The sequence below is a fragment of the Ornithodoros turicata genome, chromosome 1, assembly GCF_037126465.1.
Source record: "Ornithodoros turicata isolate Travis chromosome 1, ASM3712646v1, whole genome shotgun sequence".
NCBI lineage: Eukaryota > Metazoa > Arthropoda > Arachnida > Ixodida > Argasidae > Ornithodoros > Ornithodoros turicata.
Window position 1 is genome coordinate 230,470,017 of NC_088201.1, and position 19,394 is coordinate 230,489,410.

Genomic DNA, 19,394 nt, shown 5'->3' on the forward strand with positions numbered 1-19,394 from the left:
ACGGGGTAAACGGCACTTGTGTGGCAACTGAATTTGCCACCTTGAAAAAATATTTTCATCTGATTTTAATTAAAATAAATTGAATTTCTTTAATTGAACTCCAAAATTTCCCAAGTCAACCTCACGTTTTTTTTAGAGAATTAGAGAGCCCGTAGCGAACTTAGTCAGATCCACCAAGAAATCCGTTCGATATTGGAAAGGGAACTGCCCAAAAAAAGTCCCGAAATTGAGGCTTCAAAGTTTCGGGTATTCAACGGCGCACGAAATCAGACGCAAAGATTCGTGGAGAGGAGGACTTGCTCCTGCCCACATGAAAGATAGAAGGTCGAAAAAAAAAGCAGGGCGGGAAAAAAAGAGGCGGAATCATTTTTGTTTGCCGCTTATCAACGTATGGTGGAATGTCACCCGCCTTGTTATCGGCGCGTCTTGTGCTGCACGCCGGTCCGGCGACAAACTGCTCTAGCTCCATAGGGGCAGGAACATGTCCTGCCCTTCGCGCATCTTTGCGACTGATTTGGTGCGCTGTTGAATACCCGAAACTCTGAAGCCTCAACTTCTGTACTTTTTTTGGGCAGTTCCATTTGCAATATCGAGCGGACATCTTCGTGAATCTGAATAAGTTCGCTACGGGCTCTCAAATTCTGTAAAAAAAAACGTTAGATTGACTTGGGAAATTTTGGAGTTCAATTAAAGGAATTCAATTTATTTCAATTAAAACCAAATGAAAATATTTTTGCAAGATGGCAAATTCAGGTGCCACACAAGTGCCGTTTACCACGTATTTTTCCGTCGCCCCGTTTTTTTATAAAGTGCGAATGACACGTTTTTTGAAGCACCCTGTATAATCCGAATGAATCAGCTGGACTAGAAAGCATGGTAGGTTTTCTAGTCCAGCTAACTCATTCTGATTGTATATCAACTGTGAAACAGAATTTCAGGATCATTTTTGTGTATTGGTCTTCATATTCTTTAAGCTTATTGCATCGCGAAAACGCCGGGAAAGGGGGAGAGCAGTGACACAGTGTATATACCCTGTTTTGTTTTCCCCTTCGGTACCCGTAAGTCTTGGGTAAGAGTCTATTCCGCTGGAACCCGTACCAAAAGGGAAAACAAAAACAGTTCCAATAGAATAGACTCTTCCTACTGGTTGAAGTGAGTGTCTCTCACAACGAGAGCGCATTCTCAGCGCAACAGCCCTTAGTGTTCGCTCCATGCTGAGCAGTGACCTGTACCTTGTTTTCATGGACGCCACCACAGAGCAGCCATGTTCGCAAAGTACATCATGACTGATAAAAAAAAGAGAGAGAGAAAGAACTTTCATAACTTTAGTGCTCAGGAGTAGACGTCTAGTTGTGAGGAAGCTTCCTAATAAAGCCGCCCAAATTTTGGAGATAGCTTCAGCAGAACCAGCAAATCCAAAACGGGGTTAAGTCCGGGCCACTCTGCAAACGCTGCTACATCTGCGGCGGCCATCCTGGTGCTGGGGGTCACCATGCGTTTGAATATGAGGCGCCCTTTTATGCTGACGTGGCATGCCGGACTGGGAGGTGTCACGGGTTCGAATCTCGGAGGAAGCTGTGCTGTCTGAGGCTGGGCTTTCCTCGTACACTTGACAAATGTCAGCACAGTTGCCTATGAAGTCAGTCCAGAACATTTCTTGAAAATAGCGAGCAACAAGCAGTAGTTATGATGTGACTGTGAACAGCAGGCACATTATCGCCGATGTTCTTTCCACTTGTACGTACATCAGCTAAGGAGTTCAGAACAGGACGAATAGAAAAGCAACGAAACGTCGGGTTGCTTATCGTTAAGGAATAACAAGTGAAGATAATGTCCCATGCTTAGATGTAATTTATATCGCATCAAATACATTGCGGTGTAGTACATATGATCGCGGTATTTGATGAGGCAATCGTCTGTAAAGCACTGCGCGGTTCTACGTTTTTCACCCGGTCAGTGTCCGAAGCGACGGGGGTTGTATCTGACCCGTGTTTACACCGTGGAAAACTGTTTATCCGCGCACTTGGTGCGCTTCCCTACTTATCCCGACCACTTACCGGCCTAATAAAACGCGAAAGAATACGCATCACGATATCGATAATATCGATAATTCTTGCATTGTGCACGAGTCTGACTCCTGTGCTCTAACCTGTGAATCACGGTGAGAAACGGTTTCTGAAAACTGTGTGAAATGAGAAAATATAATATCCAATGATTTGTTGCTGCTGATTTCTCTATTGAAACCGTGCTGTCTCGGGTTATACTGTGAGGTCCTGTAGTGGCCCTCATACAGCATACTTGCGCCTGGACGCGGTCCTTATGCGATAGCCGATTTCGAATGCGAGAAAACAAGCACAGTTAGATTGCAAGGAATAGCCATTGCACTTCGTGTAATCAAATGTAGGCGTATTTTACAACCACTGATTTATGGAAGCCCCCTTACTAATACCCTCAGTTGTTTGGGGTCAGGTTTTGGGTCCAATTGCGGCTGAGGAGGCTATCAGCTTTTCGGCGGGGTACAAGTTGTACAAGTTGCTTATAGATTGTGCACGCGCAGCGAGCGAACGCCCAACACATTGCCAATGCTACTGGAAGGCTTCCCCGAAACGCAAATATCCCTCAAGTCTGAGCGAGAATACGGCAATATGCACAGACCGACCACTGTTGCATCGGTTATGATCATTGTTGTAAGCAACAAATTATCAATTGCAAGAGAGTGAGAGAGAACCTCAGCAAGCAACGACCTTGCACTGAGATCGTGATGTCTTTGATAAACCACCCATCGACAGTGTTCCGATTCTCGGCCGGCGCGGTGCGATCCTCTGCATTTCACGGAAAGGGCATATGATACGTAATACGGGAGTTCCTCGGATCCGCACAAAAATCCTTCCGCAAGGCGCGCAGCGAGCTTCAGCGCATCCATTTAAACAATCGCACGTGGTCGAGTGCCAAGGCCGCGACCAAGCGCTCCCATGCATTTGATAGTCCGGTAAGCACACCAGTCATTCTAGCTCACCATACCTCCAGTTTTGTTTTCCCATAACATTTGTGCAAATACTGGCTGCCAAACTGAAGATCCGTTCAGCTTCGGCGCTGGAAGAAACGACAGTCCGCAATTATCTGTATGCACGTGTAGGCAGCGGTCCCGTGCAACTGCCAGTCATAAAAACTGCCAAAAAATTTTGCCACACACAAACTGAACTTCGTAGGCCCAGGCATCTCGAACACACTTCCCGTAGGACTCAGACATACAACCAGTTTCTTTACATTCAAACGGCGACTACGAGCTTTTCTCTGCTTAGATTTATGAACAAGTGTATTTATTCCCGTGATCTGTTGTTGAAAAAGGAAAAAAAAAGCGCATTTTTCCAACTTATTTTATGTGTACAATCTTTCACTGTGTGTTTCTCTTTTCATTTATTTTGTTCTCGTGGCTAACCCCAAGATGCATTGTACGTCTTGTTTCGTACTAATAATGTGTAAATCTGAGACTGCATGACAGGCTTGACCTCGCAGTCCCACATCTAATTTGTGTACATGATGCTAAATAAGAAATTCTTGAATCTGAATGTGAAGGAGTGAGTCTCTGCCTGATGGCCTACGGGTGTTCGATTGTCCCGTCATATTTGTTGTCACGAAATCCCGGGACTTCGGGACGTCAAAAATTAGCCGGGATCCCGGGATAGCCCGATCGACAACCCCAATGAGAACGGTAAAGGAATCTCTGAATTTGCAAGTGTGCCCTCCACGTCGCCCTCTGTGTTTGGATCCTTGATAGAGGGATTCTAAAGTGAATGGCCAACGGCTCAGAGACCGTGTACTTTGCTCAAAGCATGTAACTTGAATACTTCAGCTGCGTAATAGCTCTTAAGTACATTGAACATTTTTTTCAGCAATCGGATTTTAAACATTGCTGTTGTGGGGAAAACTTCCGAGAAGATTGTCGGCTGATACCGAGTATAGTAAAGCTTTCCGGGTTTGTGTTTCCGGACGCGACCGCCCTTTTAAGATCTCTTGTCCAGGGCATATTCCTTATCCTTGCAAGCGATGACAACCACCGGACGGAAACTGCTAGTGCGACGACGGCAAGAACAATAAAAGAACAACGTTTTTAAAGATGATCGATGGGGCGATACTCTACCCAAAGGAGAACAACAATGGCACTACAGGTGACAATAAGATGATATTAGGTATCAAATGTCATCGTAGCCAATGGCACAGCTATTTTAAGCGCACGTCGTGGAGCATGACATAGTTTCCCCTGAAGTCGGCCCTGGACGCATACTAACCCCCACTCCTTCCTGCTGTCCTCTCTCATCTGCCCACGTCTGTACGCTAATCATAGCGACTGTTGCTTCGCGGTGCTAACACAGAATTTTAAAAAAAAACGTTTCTGTTAAAGCTGTGGCCGATAGTGGTTTCCCTCTGTGACTTCCCTGTGACTTCCGTCACCTGGCGGGTTCTTTGGCTCCAAGCATTTCGTGATGAGCTGATTCGCTCGGCAAGAATGGATTGTTTTCGATTGAGTCGCTGTTATGTCCTGCATTGTGAAGTGAATGAATGATGAGTTTGATGACGAGGAATGAAGGGGCCAACTGACAACGAAGCCAAATTTATTGGCTGTCAAGGCGACGCGCCCGCATGCTAGAGGGCCAGTTCTTCGTCTGAGGCTACTCGCTGGCAGGGACCGTAGGTTACAACTTCTGTTCATCCTTCCAGGAGATCGACGCCATCTTTGGAAGATTTGCACGCCCTATGTTGAAGAGACAGGTATGCGAAATGGCAACATTTTATCATTGGATTTGTTTTCTGAATGCCTTTTGAAATATTTTATTCTGCAGATAAGCAAGAGTGACGACCAGGCTGGTCTGAGTGCCCGAAAGAGGCAGTGTGGGGAGGAGCAGGACAAGGCAAGTTCTCAGATCTCGGCAGATAATCATGTAGAACGTAATACCTCCCCACAGAACGTAACATAAGAGAGTAGCATACTACATACGGACGGATCATGGCAGCTGAAGGAAAGGTATCAGCAGCGGGATTAGATCCCACGCCCTCTGACTGCTGGTCAGAGATGCTATCAATTAGACCGCTCTAGGAAGCACGTGGACACGCATTCTTTCTCCGGACATTTTCTCTTAAGGCTCATTCACACATGCGTTTCAAAAAGCGGCGCCGCCCCAGCGTTCGCGGCGCCGCCGAGAGGGGCCTGTCACACATAGTAGCCGAACGGCCATCCTGAAAACGCGCTTCGTTGTTGTTGCTAGGTCAGGATCGTACCGACACTTCCAGCTTTCTTCTTCAAAATTTACATTGTGAAGCATGTTCTTCGTTTTATAATGATCGTGAAGCATTTCTGCTGGAACCATCAATGGTAGGAACGACAGACGCGACAGAATAGCAGAGAAAGAACGACAGAAGAAGCGAGACACATGTGACCAACACACGGTCACACACAAGTAGTACTTATTTTCGTCCATTCCGTGGTTTGCGCAAATTCCCAGCTCATCGTTGACAGCTCAGATACCAAACAACTATTGGTGACAAGGTATTTACTCATGCGGTAACACACAAAAACGCACAAATTACAAACGATCCCGGCGTGGTATCAGGAGGCCCGCCGTTGCCGCCGGCGCCAAAAGGAAGTCATCCCTACCCCTCCGAGCGCTCCGATTGGTTATATGAAAAGCGTTCACGTTTCTAACCCTCAGAAGCTGCAGCGCGGAACGGTTCGCGAAAAGCGGCTGGAAACGCTCCGCGGGTAGCGTTTCGCGGCGCCGCAAACGCGAAACGCGTTCCAAAAACGCATCTGTGAACCCAGCTTTAGGCTGTGTTTCAATACTCGGCGCAGGAGAAGCTGTCTGAGTGGACAGCTAGATAGACGAATATCGGCGGAGATTTGGAACAGACTTGCGGACTTGGCGACGCTGTCGCCATGTGTCATGGCCCGTAGGAACATCAATTCCGCACTTTGTTTAAACGCCGCGTAATTCGTTAATAAACGCTGAAATAATTCAGCTCGCATGTCGATGGATTCTCCCTGCGTATCGTTATATTGCAGAACACATAGTGACCTCAGTATCATTAGTTAACAATGATCGGCAAAAATGCCGGCACGGCTCATTCATATTACGGCGTAGCCATTTAAGAAATACCGTTTCTTATATTTTCTTGATGTGTTCATATCACTCGTATATGTCTCCATTTCCTCATTCCTTTCCTGTTCCTTGCATTTCGTTGTTCTTCACGTTTTGCAAAACTTCACTCCGCCATGTATTAACCCTGGGTCCTTATGGCACTACAATAAATAAATTCAATAAAATATCACTTTTTGGACTTATTGTTGAACGCCGTAAACACGTCAGACCTAATCGCATCTATGTCGCAGACAAGTGTATTAATTTCAAGGCTGCTGTCAATGACGACGACTCAGACGCATAGCTAGTCTGCATCGATGCAGACTAGGCAAAAGACGCCTGAATAGCAGTCTAGGCGGGAATTGGAACGAAACTTAACATGGCGGCACTTCCGGTTAGACCGCCAAGTAGTCGACTTACCGGAGTATTGAAACACAGCCTTAGACTGATGCCACACTCTCACAAGAGCACAATCGTGGCGGACGATATCTGTCTCACTAGCAACAGTGTAAGAGTGAATGTGATGAGGGCAAATGCGTGTCCTCAATGGCTTCTCGTGTCCCTTCCTTTAATGGTGGTGGGTCAGCTGAAAAAGTTAATCGGAACCTGAGATATGACATGCATCATGCGTTGATTGGTTGAGGAATCTCAGTCTGCTGATTCGTTGCCGGTTTTAGCTCTCATGGAGTTCAACTGGACATGCGTACATTCAAATGCAAACCTCTCAGACAATCCACGCACAGCCGTTACATGCATGGACAAAGAAATCGGGGGAACGTGTTGAAGCGCGCCAGTTTATCAGTTCCGATCGGATTGGGAAATGGCTAAATAGGCCAAGGCGCAATGTTGTGTGAACACCGCGATGTACACCGGGGTGGTGGGCCAGATACACTGCAGATGTCGTGCAGTGAGCTAGCAACCTTGCAGCAACATTCTACAAGCACTTCAACAGGAAGCACAGCAAGATGTGCTTCACGTAAGGTAAAAAAAAGTATTACGGAGAAAACCTACTCTCCAAGTCAAGTAAGAGTGTCCCAGGAAGTAATATAGTTACTGTTGAATTACTGAGTATTTCGAGTCCTGCCCACCCAGGGCTTGCCACGGGCTTACCACGGCGCCTCAAGGTCCTACGCGTGTCAAGACTGACTAGTTGGTACGAGTTGAAAATGGCTGGAACGAGCGAAAGAGGGACAACTACAACTTTGAATCTTTTTGTCGGGTTGTCTCTGTTTAGCTTTCTCCTTCTGTCGTGAACCTCAAATTCCCAGGACTCCAGGGAGACGCCGAGTTGTTCAGGAATGCCAAACGTGTTCGTGGTGAAAAATCGGGTCCAACCTGACAGAGAAGAATCCCGCACATATTGTACCGAAGATCGTACCTTGAATGTGCAGCGCACAGTCAGATTAGTTATGCACACTCGTGCCAACAGGGTTTTGATAAAAGATGAAAGTCACTGAAAAGGTTAGCCAGCTGTAGGAGTCGAACCCACATCTTCTGGATTACCGGTCCAGGGCTCTACCAATTGAGCTAAGCTAACACGCCTTCCCAGCGACTTCCAGGGTTCGTCATCTGAAGGGACAAACGAGCCACACTCTCTCACTCATCCTCCTTTCACTCTTACATTTTCCTCACTCATACACACATTCGTACGACGGGAACGACGTAAGCGGCAACTGTTGAACATGAGACAACTAACGTTCTGAGGCTGGAACAACATACAAGGGACAAATACGTGGCCAAATTAGGGGCCTTATATGTATTTGTCCCTTGTATGTTGTTCCAGCCTCAGAATTTCAGTTGTCTCGTGTTCAAGGGTTTGCTAACCTGATGCAAACCCGTCCACTTAATCCCACTATTAAAATGTTTCTGTCAGGCACTTCGTAATGCATTGTTTATTTGCGCTTTCAGATAACTAAAGATAAGGAGAGACACGAGGAGCAACTTGCAGTTCTAGAGCGTCACGCGCGCGCTGAGAAACTCGAGAAGGTATAGAGTTCCGATATTAATGTCATAGATAAGATACCTGTTATTCTACCGATCTGTTTTTGTTGACGTGTGCAGGAGAAGCTGGAAGAGAAGATGGGGCAGACACCAGATAATAATAGGATCACCTGTCCAGGCAATCTTGGAACAGGTTCACAGCATGTTAATGAAGGTAGCAGTCTAAGCGCCCCATTCCCTCAGCGTACCTAAAAATGCAATACTTTATAGACTTGGCGGACCTCTTCCCAGGGCCTCAGCCGTAGCTGCAAACGGAAAACAAAATATACGCAAGAACAAGTGTAATACGTCAAACAGTGTCGTCGTCGTCGAACCTGGTCGAACGAGTTAAAGACCGGGTGATTCGAAACATTTGACATTTCGTTAGGAAACAAATGACTGCACCGCGTTTGCCCTAAATATTTGCATGAGCCCCATACGGCACTTCCCCTAGACCTTGTAATTACTGACTTTTCCATCGAATATTTGCAACAGCAAGGTTAGGGGCCCTGTATCTTCCGGTGGATTTTCGCAACAACAGGTTATACTGAAAAAATAGCTATGAAGCAAGCGATCTGGTGAAGATGATGCATAATGTAAGCCCCCGGGACTTCCCTTATAGTCTCGGGGTTTTACATTATACTGCTTAACCAGGGTGAGGCAACTCCTGAATTTTCCGTTTGATATTCGTGGCAGCGGCGTATGCTGTCCGGTTACCTTTCGAAAGTTCCTCAATATTGGCAGGTGCGTAGTCAAATGGTGAGGACAATAGTTTCCCGAGTTGTGCAAATTCGTCAATGTTCGCCTTGGAGCGAACGAAAAATTGAAGTGGTTCCATGCCAAGGCGTGTTATAGGCCAGAGTCAATGGACGGAAAATATATCCTCTAGATTTCCAAGCATTTCTGAAAAAGTATGCCAGTCTTGGTGAATTATTTGTTACCCGTGTCCATATCCTTAGCGAAAATAAATATTTTTGTGTTTTCGAAGTTCGGTTCGCTGTGAGTTCCTCTCAATCAGGATTTACTGTGCTGCGCTTGCCCTCTCACTGTACCAGAGACTCATAGGTAAGGAGCGACTTCAGTGAATCATTTCATTGATCGCCTGCGGTCTTAGGCACACAACACATCGATGTCCCTACACAACCACCAGAAACGTCCCTACTTTGACACAGAGGTAAGATACCAGTTGCAAAATCGTGCTGTACTTTGGCCGTGCCAGAGTAGGTCGCTACACGTAGCATTGGTTCTTCGGTCTGTCAATAACAGCGCGACAGTATGAGGTTAAGTGTTTTATAGGAAAGTGACGTCAGATAGCTTCTCATTGTTGCCATCAGGACCGTCATCACCACAAACTCCACTTTCAAAATACGACGCAGCATCTCCATGATGTTGAGGAGCACGTATATCGTACACACCAGTTTGCTTGCCTCCTGCTTCTATGTAGTACCATAACGGTTATCACGATCGAGGCACACCAAGGCGCTTTGATCGCCCAGCGGTACCCCTGAGGAACGACGCACTTTTGATGTTTAATATATTTCTGTTTATATTTCTGTATTTATTTATTCATTTTGCCGAAGAACACTTTACTGCTGGAACGTGTTTCAAAGTTTTTCGACTGCCAACTTGGTGTACACTTTCAGTTTCATGATGGTATTCCCATTTGTGTCATTTCGCATGAAGTTGTCTTGTACGGCACTTGTTCAGCCTGGACCTACAAGAGCGAGCATCTCAAGAAGCAAGTCCTGGCACCTTTTATTGACATATACGTCAAGAAATACGAAAAATTACATACCCTGAAACGGAAACAAAACCGTTGCACAACAGGTTGAGAACCTGTTGTCCAACGCACAGACACATTCACGTTGATCAGCCTACAGTGCCTATCTGGTTTCAGCTCTCATGGAGTTCAACTGGACACGCATACATTCAAATGCAAAGCTCTCAGAATCCACGCACAGGCGTTACGTGTATAGACAAACAAATCGGGGGAACGTGTTGAAGCGCGCCAATTTATCAGTTCCGATGGGATTGGGAAAGGGCTAAATAGGCCAAGATGCAATGTTGTGTATGTTCGTGAACACCGCGATGTACACCGCGGTGGCGGGCCAGATGCACTGCCGCTGTCGTGCAGTGAGCTAGCTAGCTCACAGAAAGGTTCTACAAGCACTTCAACAGGAAGTACAGCAAAATATACTTCAGGTAAAGTAAAAAGTATTACTCCGAAGAGCTACTCGAAGTAAAGTAAGAGTGCTCCAAGAAGTAATTTAAGTGCTGTTGAATTACCGAGTACGCCTCAAGGTACGCCTGAAATAAAGTTGTTGTTGTTGTGTAGTTGAGTTCGTATTATGTGATCATGTCCGCAGTTGGCAAGTAGGGGATGTCCTGAGAGCGGATTTTAAGGCACCAAGACACGCGTTTTCGGCGGCTAAGAACGCACCAAAAAAGCCCCAAAAAGGCACGAATTTTCACAGGCAAGGCTCGATCAATACTGCCGTACTGACACTACGAGCGATGCCCGCGCCATTGGTCGCTTTACGGTAACACGTCACTCTATCTCGTGTGCTTTAATGGCAACCGCAGGTTAATACAAAGGTTCCATAGATCCAGCGCGAGAAATAAGAAGAAAAAAACATCTTGAAGATTTTGGGGTAAAAAAACCGCTCGGATCGCATGGTGGTCTTCATTTTTGGAATTGAATTCTAAGCACCGTGCAGGCATGTTCTTATGGAAACCTTGAGGACAGCAGAAGACAGGCACAATTTCAACTTGTTCCGGAGTGAAATTCTGTCGTCTGTCACTACAAATTGTCCTACATACCTAAAACGACCCCAGGACGTCGACCAATTCGAGAACGCGGGTACTCGTACGAAATATCGTCGGGAACAGAAGAAGTGTTGTCACCAAAGCTGTAAAGTAGCTCATTAAAGGTAAATGACTTACTTTAAGTAATTACTGTTTGTGTAACTGATTACTGTAACCAATGACTAACTGTAACATGTATCCGTGACTTGTACTCTGACGAAGGTTACTTCTTCAGTCGAATTACCAAGCGTTAGGTGCAGGGGTGGAACGTTACAGAGTGATTCCAACGATAACTTTACAAAATAAGCTTCTCTTTCGTCTATGGCCTATTCTGTCTATGGTTCCGTGGTCTATTCTGTTCAAACTAAGCTTAGCAGCTTCGCTACATTTCTGCGTCCCGATGAAGCTGGCAGTTTAAAAAAAGCACAAAAATCAACACGTAGCGTGCAAGTCTCGTGTCGCTTATCAGATCCCTCTGTGCTGTGGTGTGAACTATATTGAGCAAACCAGTCGATGAATTAACGAACGTGTCCAAGGACACGTGAGCATGGTTCGAAACAAAAACATTTCTTCAGAACTGGCTAAGCATGTTGTTTCATGCATTGATTGTCTTCCCATCATAGATTGAGAAGTTACCCGTCAAAAAGAACTCGTTACAAGTTAAGTTATCGTGTGCAAAATGTAACTAAGTTAATAACGAAGTTCTTCAGCGTGAAATGTAACTCGCAGTTACTGAGTTACTTAATAAAAGGAACGAGTTACTTCCAAGATACTCCGGACACAAAATAGCATTACGCAGGTGCCGCGCGCGTGAGCAGTTGAGTTAGACTGAGTTGCCTGCGGAGGAGTGCAACACGCTTAGACCGTTTTCGTTTATGTCCAACAATACACCTCTCCCTGTTTGTAAACAAATGACGTCATAGTGTTCGACAGCGCCACAAATTTAGTAGAACTGAACTACGCTTGAAGCTAGAGGTGAACAAGGTCACGCCCGCTTGAGGGGATTACGATATGGTCCCTTAAAGGGACGCGACCCTCGGTCCTGCTTTTCTTTCAATGGGAGGCAGCGAACAAGTGCCCGTTCGTGGAACCCAGCCCTCTCCCTTCCGATTTGTTTCGGTTTCAGTCTGTCTACCAATGTCATGATGACGTTTCTCTGGTAGAGGTCTATTCGAACGCTTTGCATCTTACCCCCTGTGGGCGCACAATGGTTCAGCTTCATTTCAACGGAAGCGGTGCTTACTTCCTGAATTACTGTCATTGATTGAATATCACGTTTTATGGCAAAAAATGCCATGAAGGAACCGGAGAGAAAGCAAGAAAATATGTGGACGTGAGTGAAAAGCGAGCTAAAAGTAACTTGGAACTTAACTTAACTTACTTCGGAAGAAAAAGGAACGAGTTCCTCTGAAAGTTACCACGACGCAAAAGTACCAAGTTACAAGTTACAAAAAAAAAGAAGTTAGTTACAGTAACGAGTTACTTGTAACGAGTTACCTCGAACTCTGCACATTTCTGCGTCCCAATGAAGCTGGCAGTCTAAAAAAAGCACAAAAATCAACACCTAGCGTGCAAGTCTCGTGTCGCTTATCAGATCCCCCTGTGCTGTGGTGTGAACTATATTGGGCAAACCAGTCGATGAATTGACGGACGTGTCCAAGGGCACGTGAGCATGGTTCGAAACAAAAACATTTCTTCAGAACTGGCTAAGCATGTTTTTGCATGCATTGATTGTGCTCCCATAATAATAACACTTATTTCCACGATATTGTGGGGGAGAGATGGACAAAAAGGTCCAATGCAGCTTGACGAAAGGTCCCCTGCGCACCTACAGTATGACAGCAATCACTTTATCAGAAACACTAATTGACATGAGAAAAAACAAGCACAACTGAAAATCACATAATCGCATGGGCAAAACTGAAAAACAAAAATCATATCGACACGTAGGCAAAAGCACATGCAAAAACACAGCCAAGAATCGCATAACTACTTCATTAGAATCGATTCATGGACGCCTAAAAAAACGCTTTTAGATACCGGTTTGACGGAACAACCGTGTCGCCGAGAATGCCATACTCATTTGGCAAACAGGGCAAAATGTGTGGTATGCCATGATCCCGAAACCGAATACCTGTATGTAGTAAACGACAACCCGTCCCGGGTCATTCTCGAAGCTTCTGGAATTGCCTCAAAAAGCCTTTTTTGTAAGCCAATCATCCGTCTCCCCTCTGTGTCCTCCTCGCCCCAACCTGATCTTGGCTTGCAAATAAAATACGTTAGCTGGTTGGTGAGCACCCTGCCTGCTTCGTTCCATCAAGCTCAGCGTCATGCTTGCCACTCCAACTTTACACCAAGCTCGCTTGCATTCCTTTCCTTTCGATTTATTTCCCTTTTTTGTCTTATACCCGAAACGCAATGTCGGACACAGTCGGGATCGACCCTGCAATGGGTTGTGGGCGCCGTCGCACTAGACACGACGCACTGTCCTCGCTTCATCTTTTTAAGTCATGCCATTCTATCTATCTGATTATCTGATCTGATATTTGATAGATTTTTCAACAGAAGGCATTTTTCTGATTATTACTGGATTCTGAAGAAGCTGGCTTGTGTTCTTTCAGTGGTCGCAGAGATATTCGTGATGTGTTGATTTTACACAAAATTTTAAACAGTTCTATTGATTGTCCAGACTTACTTTCATCTGTATCTTTTTGCGTACCCTCTCGCCACCGGAGAAATGCTAATTTGTTTTACGTTGCTCGTGTGTTATTGTCTTCACCCGTGATCAGGAGTGAATTAATGTTTAATGCTGTAGTTTTGCTAATTTTGCTAATTAGCTATTATGATAATTTTTATCATATTGTTCGAAGTGATTTTCTTAAAACAGTGTTCTGCTTTTTTCCCTGTATGTGTCCCTTTTTTTCCCTGTATGTGTACCATCACAAGGCGCTTTAATGGGCTGTTAATTGGCACAATAAAACCAAATCAAATCAAATCAAATCACATCCTTCCTTCACCGTTTGTTAGTTGGTCCGTTATTCCTAACTATTTCTTTTTACTGTTTATTTATTTTACTATTTCGTTTTTTTTTGCGGAATAGCAAGCCGACTTCCCATTCCGCTGACCTTTACTGCCTTTTTTGCTTTGTTCTAATAACTATGCCCCCCTTTTCGCGACTGCTAACATGAAGCTACTTGATTTTGGGATCGGTTTGGCCTGCTATTCCTCCATCATGATTTGGCCCGCTATTTGGGGTCGGTTGTCAGGGTCAGATTGAGAGTGTTTTCTGTGGCACTGATGACACCATAAGGGAAGCCAAGGACTTGGGACGGATTGAAATCCAAGCAAAGGCCAATGAACGCCCGTTCCTCAGAAGATGAAGAGGAAGCGACAGACCAGTTGATATTAGGGTCGCTGAAGTCAAAAAGAATAATTAATTTCTCGTTGGGGTGACTACAAGCCCAGCTACAATGGTGATGGCGTCATGGATTTGGGACACGAAGGAGCTCATGCAAGGTGGGCGGCAGTAGACACAGATAAATCAGTGAAAGAAAGTGGCCCGCACAGACACCGAGATAATTTCCAGAGTGGAATTAGGCACAGTCAGTACATTCGCATCTAGATTCCGGTTAGTAGCAAGAATTCTTGCTACTACGTGATGACAATTGTAGGTGATGACAATTGTGCTGCTTGGGATGGAAATATTTCATTGTCGCTCATAGAATCCGTTAAACGTGTCTCTGTCACAGCTAAGATGTCACGAGAACACGTTTCAAAAATAGAACAATTGTCATCACGCTTAGGTACAATACTTCGGATATTTGTACACGAGATAGCAAGGTCATTGGGTACCCTGGCTGAGTAATGCTTCGGGGATAGTGATCTCTCTGAGTTTCAGTGACACAACCCCTTTTACAGGCGTTGTACACATAGCACCTATTGTCAACGTACAACTTGTCGAAACGCAGTTTTTGTGGTGGGAAGATTTATTCCACGCAATAAACTCTGCAACGCACACGCATACACACACATGAACACAAATACACAGATGAACAACGATAGCACGCACACAGGAATGACGATGATAAAATCTATTTACACTGCGAGGAGATCAGTCAGTCAGTTTTTACCAGTTCCCGTGGCATAGTGGTTATAGGACGATCGCTTTCCACGTCGAGACTGGGAGGTGACACGGGTTCGAATCCTGTCACCGGCTATGCTGGCTGAGGTTTTCCCTAGGTTTTCCGAAGAGTTTCCGGACGAATATCGGCAGAGTTCCCACACGAGTCAGCCCAGGACGCATACTAACCCCTCTGTCCCTCCACTCCTTCCTGCTGTCCTCTCTTCATCTCTCCACGTCTGTACGCCGCTCATAGCCACAGTTGCTTCGCGGCGCTAGCACGAAACTAAAAAGAAACGCACTTTAAAAGGAGAGTTGGAGGAGTGTGCGTAGTCCAGCAGTACACGTCTTCCAAAGGGTACACGGCAAGAATAGTCCAGTGACACTGAAAAGGATGTGCCCTTAAAGGGACAGTCGCATCGACCACAGATCGATTCCGAAACCACAGTGAAATGAGATTCCGCGTCCTTCACTGACCATGACTCCGAAAGTCCCGTTCCGATCGACGGAATACTTTTTGCATAATTCGTGTGTAAGCGGCGCTACAGCAGACGACGGAAGCGGGCGTGAAGCGGAACTCCCTGCTGAGAATCTTTAGCAACGTCACATGGAATCTGACCAATAAGAACGCGGCGAGCCAGAGGAGTCCCCGCGGCTTGTAGCTTGCATGAGCAAGGTCAGGGAGACGAAGGCGAAGGCACATACGGAGATGGCGGACTCGGAACGCGGAAGTGGCGAATCGTGCTGTTCAAATGCCTTTAGTAATAGCTCCCGTGACGAATATACATGTTTGATGACGGCCCATATTCAACGGATCCGCTTATTCTGCAAGTCGCTGGTGATGTACGTGCCGCAGCTGCGTTAGCGCAACAGAACGAGCCTCAGGACCACTGCTTTATGTACGTTCATGATCGGAGTGCTCAATACTTAATCCCGTGACATTCACACTACGACGCAGGAAACAATCCAAGTGTTTGTGCGGCGTCTGTGTTCCTCAGGAACTGGATGAGTACCTATATGCTGCAGTGCTGGTGAAGTAGTAGAGTTGTGCAATGACGGCACGCACCACACGCACGCATCACACTTTGTTCCCAGCTCCCTGTCATCGGCCAGAACTTCTAGTGGTGTATCTACCGCAGTATTGCAGCGACGATCACAGTCTTCGCCTACTGTGCCCACGATAGATAGGCACGTCGAGCAATCCTTATTTTCGTAGTTGTCGTCGTTGTTTGCACACACGACGGATGCCCCATGAAAGTTACGAAGGCTCTAACCAACTGTGCAACTCAAGGGCCGGGTTAGAATTAGAATGATTGTCAGGAAATTAACTATGCTACGTGTTTAGGAAAGTGTCCTTTCTTTTTACAGCTACGTCAGGTTCACTGCTTATTGTGTGTTTACAAGCTGAGTTTGGAGATTCCTTGGACCGAAAAACAGACGACAGATACCTGGGTGTGTCGTCCGCATGATTCGCCAACGTTTTTCCATCCTGGTCCTATCAGGACTATCATCTTTAGTGTGCCTCATTCCTGTTCACACCTACACCATAATAGACTTGCGTAGTTTCCAATTGAGAAGTGTGAAACAGAATCTGTGTTACCACAGTAATCCCGAGAAGTGCAAAGGAATAGGCAGGAGCAATAAACTACCTGGCCATAAGTGACAGTTATACTTTTAATGATAGTGTAATGCTTCTTATCGTTGGCAGTATTATAGCATGTGAGGGATATAACAAGTCAAATAATTTCAGGTAACGTTTCATAACTCACTAATGGTACAGTTACACCTCATTATCATAGTAAGTGATACATCTGTCTGGGAATGTCCAAAATTTGTCATTCCCACGGAAGATTGTTCTGCCTTGATACAGCAAAACAAATTTTGATACCTGCCATTGATCCAATTTTTTAGCACCACTGTCTTGAAAACAGCTTTCAAGACTGTAACTTCAGAGATCCTTGGCAGAGCATTACCTCTTGTCTATGTATTATAATAATTATTATAATGACAGGCAATAAGTTATGCAAATGTGAATAAATCTTTGTGTTGACTGAGTGTTGTCCATTCAAGAGCCATTGCACAAGTCCACATCCAACTCTTCACGCACAGATATTTATTATTTGCTATGCACAGACAGTTATCAGCGTGCACCACACTGGCAATGTCCCTTGTGATCTGAAGCGGGGACTCACAAAAATAAAAAATAAACAGTTTTGTAAGTACTTCAATTGCAATGAAAACGGGACGATTGGACAGTAAATTCGACGGTTTCATTATAACAGTGGTACACAGGAAAAAAACTCGGGGTGTTGGGGGGGATCTGGATCGATCTCTGGGCATAACCAAGTGTACAATTTTAGAAGGGTTGGTACATCCTGAAATGGCCCTCATGCCTCAGACCCCACTACTCGATTAATGCACCTCCCTTTTACAGTAAGAGGCCTCTTACTATCTACGGCATATCCTATCAAAGCTCACAGGACAGCAAATTTGGCCAATGCTTATGTGACAGTGCCTCGTAGAACATGCAGGTTTTCTGTTGAATTGACACTACATCTCTGGTAGCCCCTTTAATGTCTGGAGGTAGGTGCATCATTTTACATTTAACCAGCAGTAATGTATAGCATTGCAAAAAAAGGAAACAAGGGCTTAATCTCAACGCTGCATCAGCATCATTCATCATCTCACAATAGCGTTGTTGTTGTCAGCCTCTGCACAAAGATTTGGGTGGACCTGAAATGGACCTTTTTTTTTCTTTTCATTTCCTGCTGTCAAGTTATTTTGTCTTGGCATGTAGCTGTGAGATGTCAGTAGAAGCCATGAAGTCATTCTCTTTACTTCTTGAACTTGGATGAAGAAAGCACTGTTCTGGAAGATCCTAATTTGTCAGAGGCGTCGTAAAGGCATTAGTGTAAAAACCAGGTCTCTCAGCAAAATTGCCGTGCACACACGTACATTGTTTGATGCCATTTCATGGATGGATGGGACTTGATCAGCAGCACCTGGTCCTTCTATAACACAGAACGTCAAAAGTGCACCTCAAGTTGGCTACGACAACCGCAAACACCGCCGCCCTACAGCACACAAACAGTTCACAAACAGAGAGATAAAAGGTAACTGGGAAGTGGGTTATGGCGCTTATGTTACGGACAGAGGTACTGTTTGTATAGTGCCTGTTTCTAACACCAGCACACAAACAGCGTCAGTTCTTCCTTTTAGTGATCGGGGTTCATAGTTTGCGAATTGTTCTGTGTCCAAAAATTGTAAACACATTATATGTATTTAAGTAATATACGTACCACTTGCGCTTGACCCTGTCGAACTGCCTGCAGCTGTAATACACATAAAAACCAATCATGTCTACCACATTCCACAAAAGTCACAGGTTCAGTAACAGTGAAAGTTTCATGATAACGCGTCCGACAACGAGAAAAGTCAATCACGTTCATATGAATGACATCACTTGAACTTGTTTATTGTATTTTATTTATCTAGTTATTAATCATAGGTTAGGGGATACCTTACGTTGTACCGATTTCGTCTTTTGCTGCTAAGTTACTCACGCGCAAGAGTGACAGACCCGATTGGGAAACTACATAGACATTGTGACTTACTGTCGAAGTTGCTGGCTCGCTTTGTTCGTGGAACACTGTCGGAACGGCGTCAAGTTTCAATTCGTTCCTTTTTTGTGTCAATCCAAGTTGCACTTCCATGATGTTCTCGTCCAGGTACACATTATCGGTGAAATGCGAGGAGCATACACGGACAGCATGAACACTCCTTGCTTCATCTGGATACCCGCTAGTGATGTAGTTGCTTCCAACTTTCGCTTCGTCTGGGGTCTGGCTGTAGCTGTATCCTTGGCGTGCGAAATCAAACATCGAGGTTTTCGAAGGAAGTTTTCCTGGAGTCGGGAACGCTGCGTCGGTTTCCAAACGACATCCCACGCGAAGGATGCAAGCGTAGCGATAGTATCCGAGTCACTAGAAAGTGTCACATGTGAATACGGGCGACGTGCCGGAAAAAAACAAAGCAGCCCCAGACTTGGCGGCAGACGACAGCGTCCTTCACAGCGGATTAGCCAGATTCGACCTTGCGTCACGCGATGTTGTTGGCGCTGGCGCTTTCGAGGATCAAAACGAAACCGGATCTTTTAAATTCGATTCCTCATCACCCGGTCCGTTTTGGAAGGAGAAAATTTGGCAAATAGCTCGGTGGTAGTGTACCGAACACATTGGTATTGGATTCGTAACCACGGTTCCGGATGCGACAGTGCCTTTAAAGTCAGGAGGCGCTCAAAGAACGCATTCGCTTTCTTTGACGGGAATCGAACTTGACTTGACTATAATCGGCCG

The 19,394-nt window shown here is 45.4% G+C and overlaps 2 long non-coding RNA genes across 2 annotated transcripts; one reads left to right on the forward strand and one right to left on the reverse strand.

Annotated features, from left to right (window-relative positions):
• Positions 1-4,852: 4,852 nt before the first annotated feature.
• On the forward strand, positions 4,853-8,866 carry LOC135377141 (uncharacterized). Its single transcript, XR_010418059.1, has 3 exons — positions 4,853-4,910; positions 8,043-8,120; positions 8,196-8,866. It is a non-coding gene; the product is annotated as an uncharacterized LOC135377141 (long non-coding RNA).
• Positions 8,867-18,011: 9,145 nt separating this feature from the next.
• On the reverse strand, positions 18,012-18,754 carry LOC135377142 (uncharacterized). The gene is made up of 3 exons (XR_010418060.1): positions 18,654-18,754; positions 18,339-18,371; positions 18,012-18,050 (listed from the first exon to the last, which is right to left on the reverse strand). It is a non-coding gene; the product is annotated as an uncharacterized LOC135377142 (long non-coding RNA).
• Between the last annotated feature and the right edge of the window lie 640 nt (positions 18,755-19,394).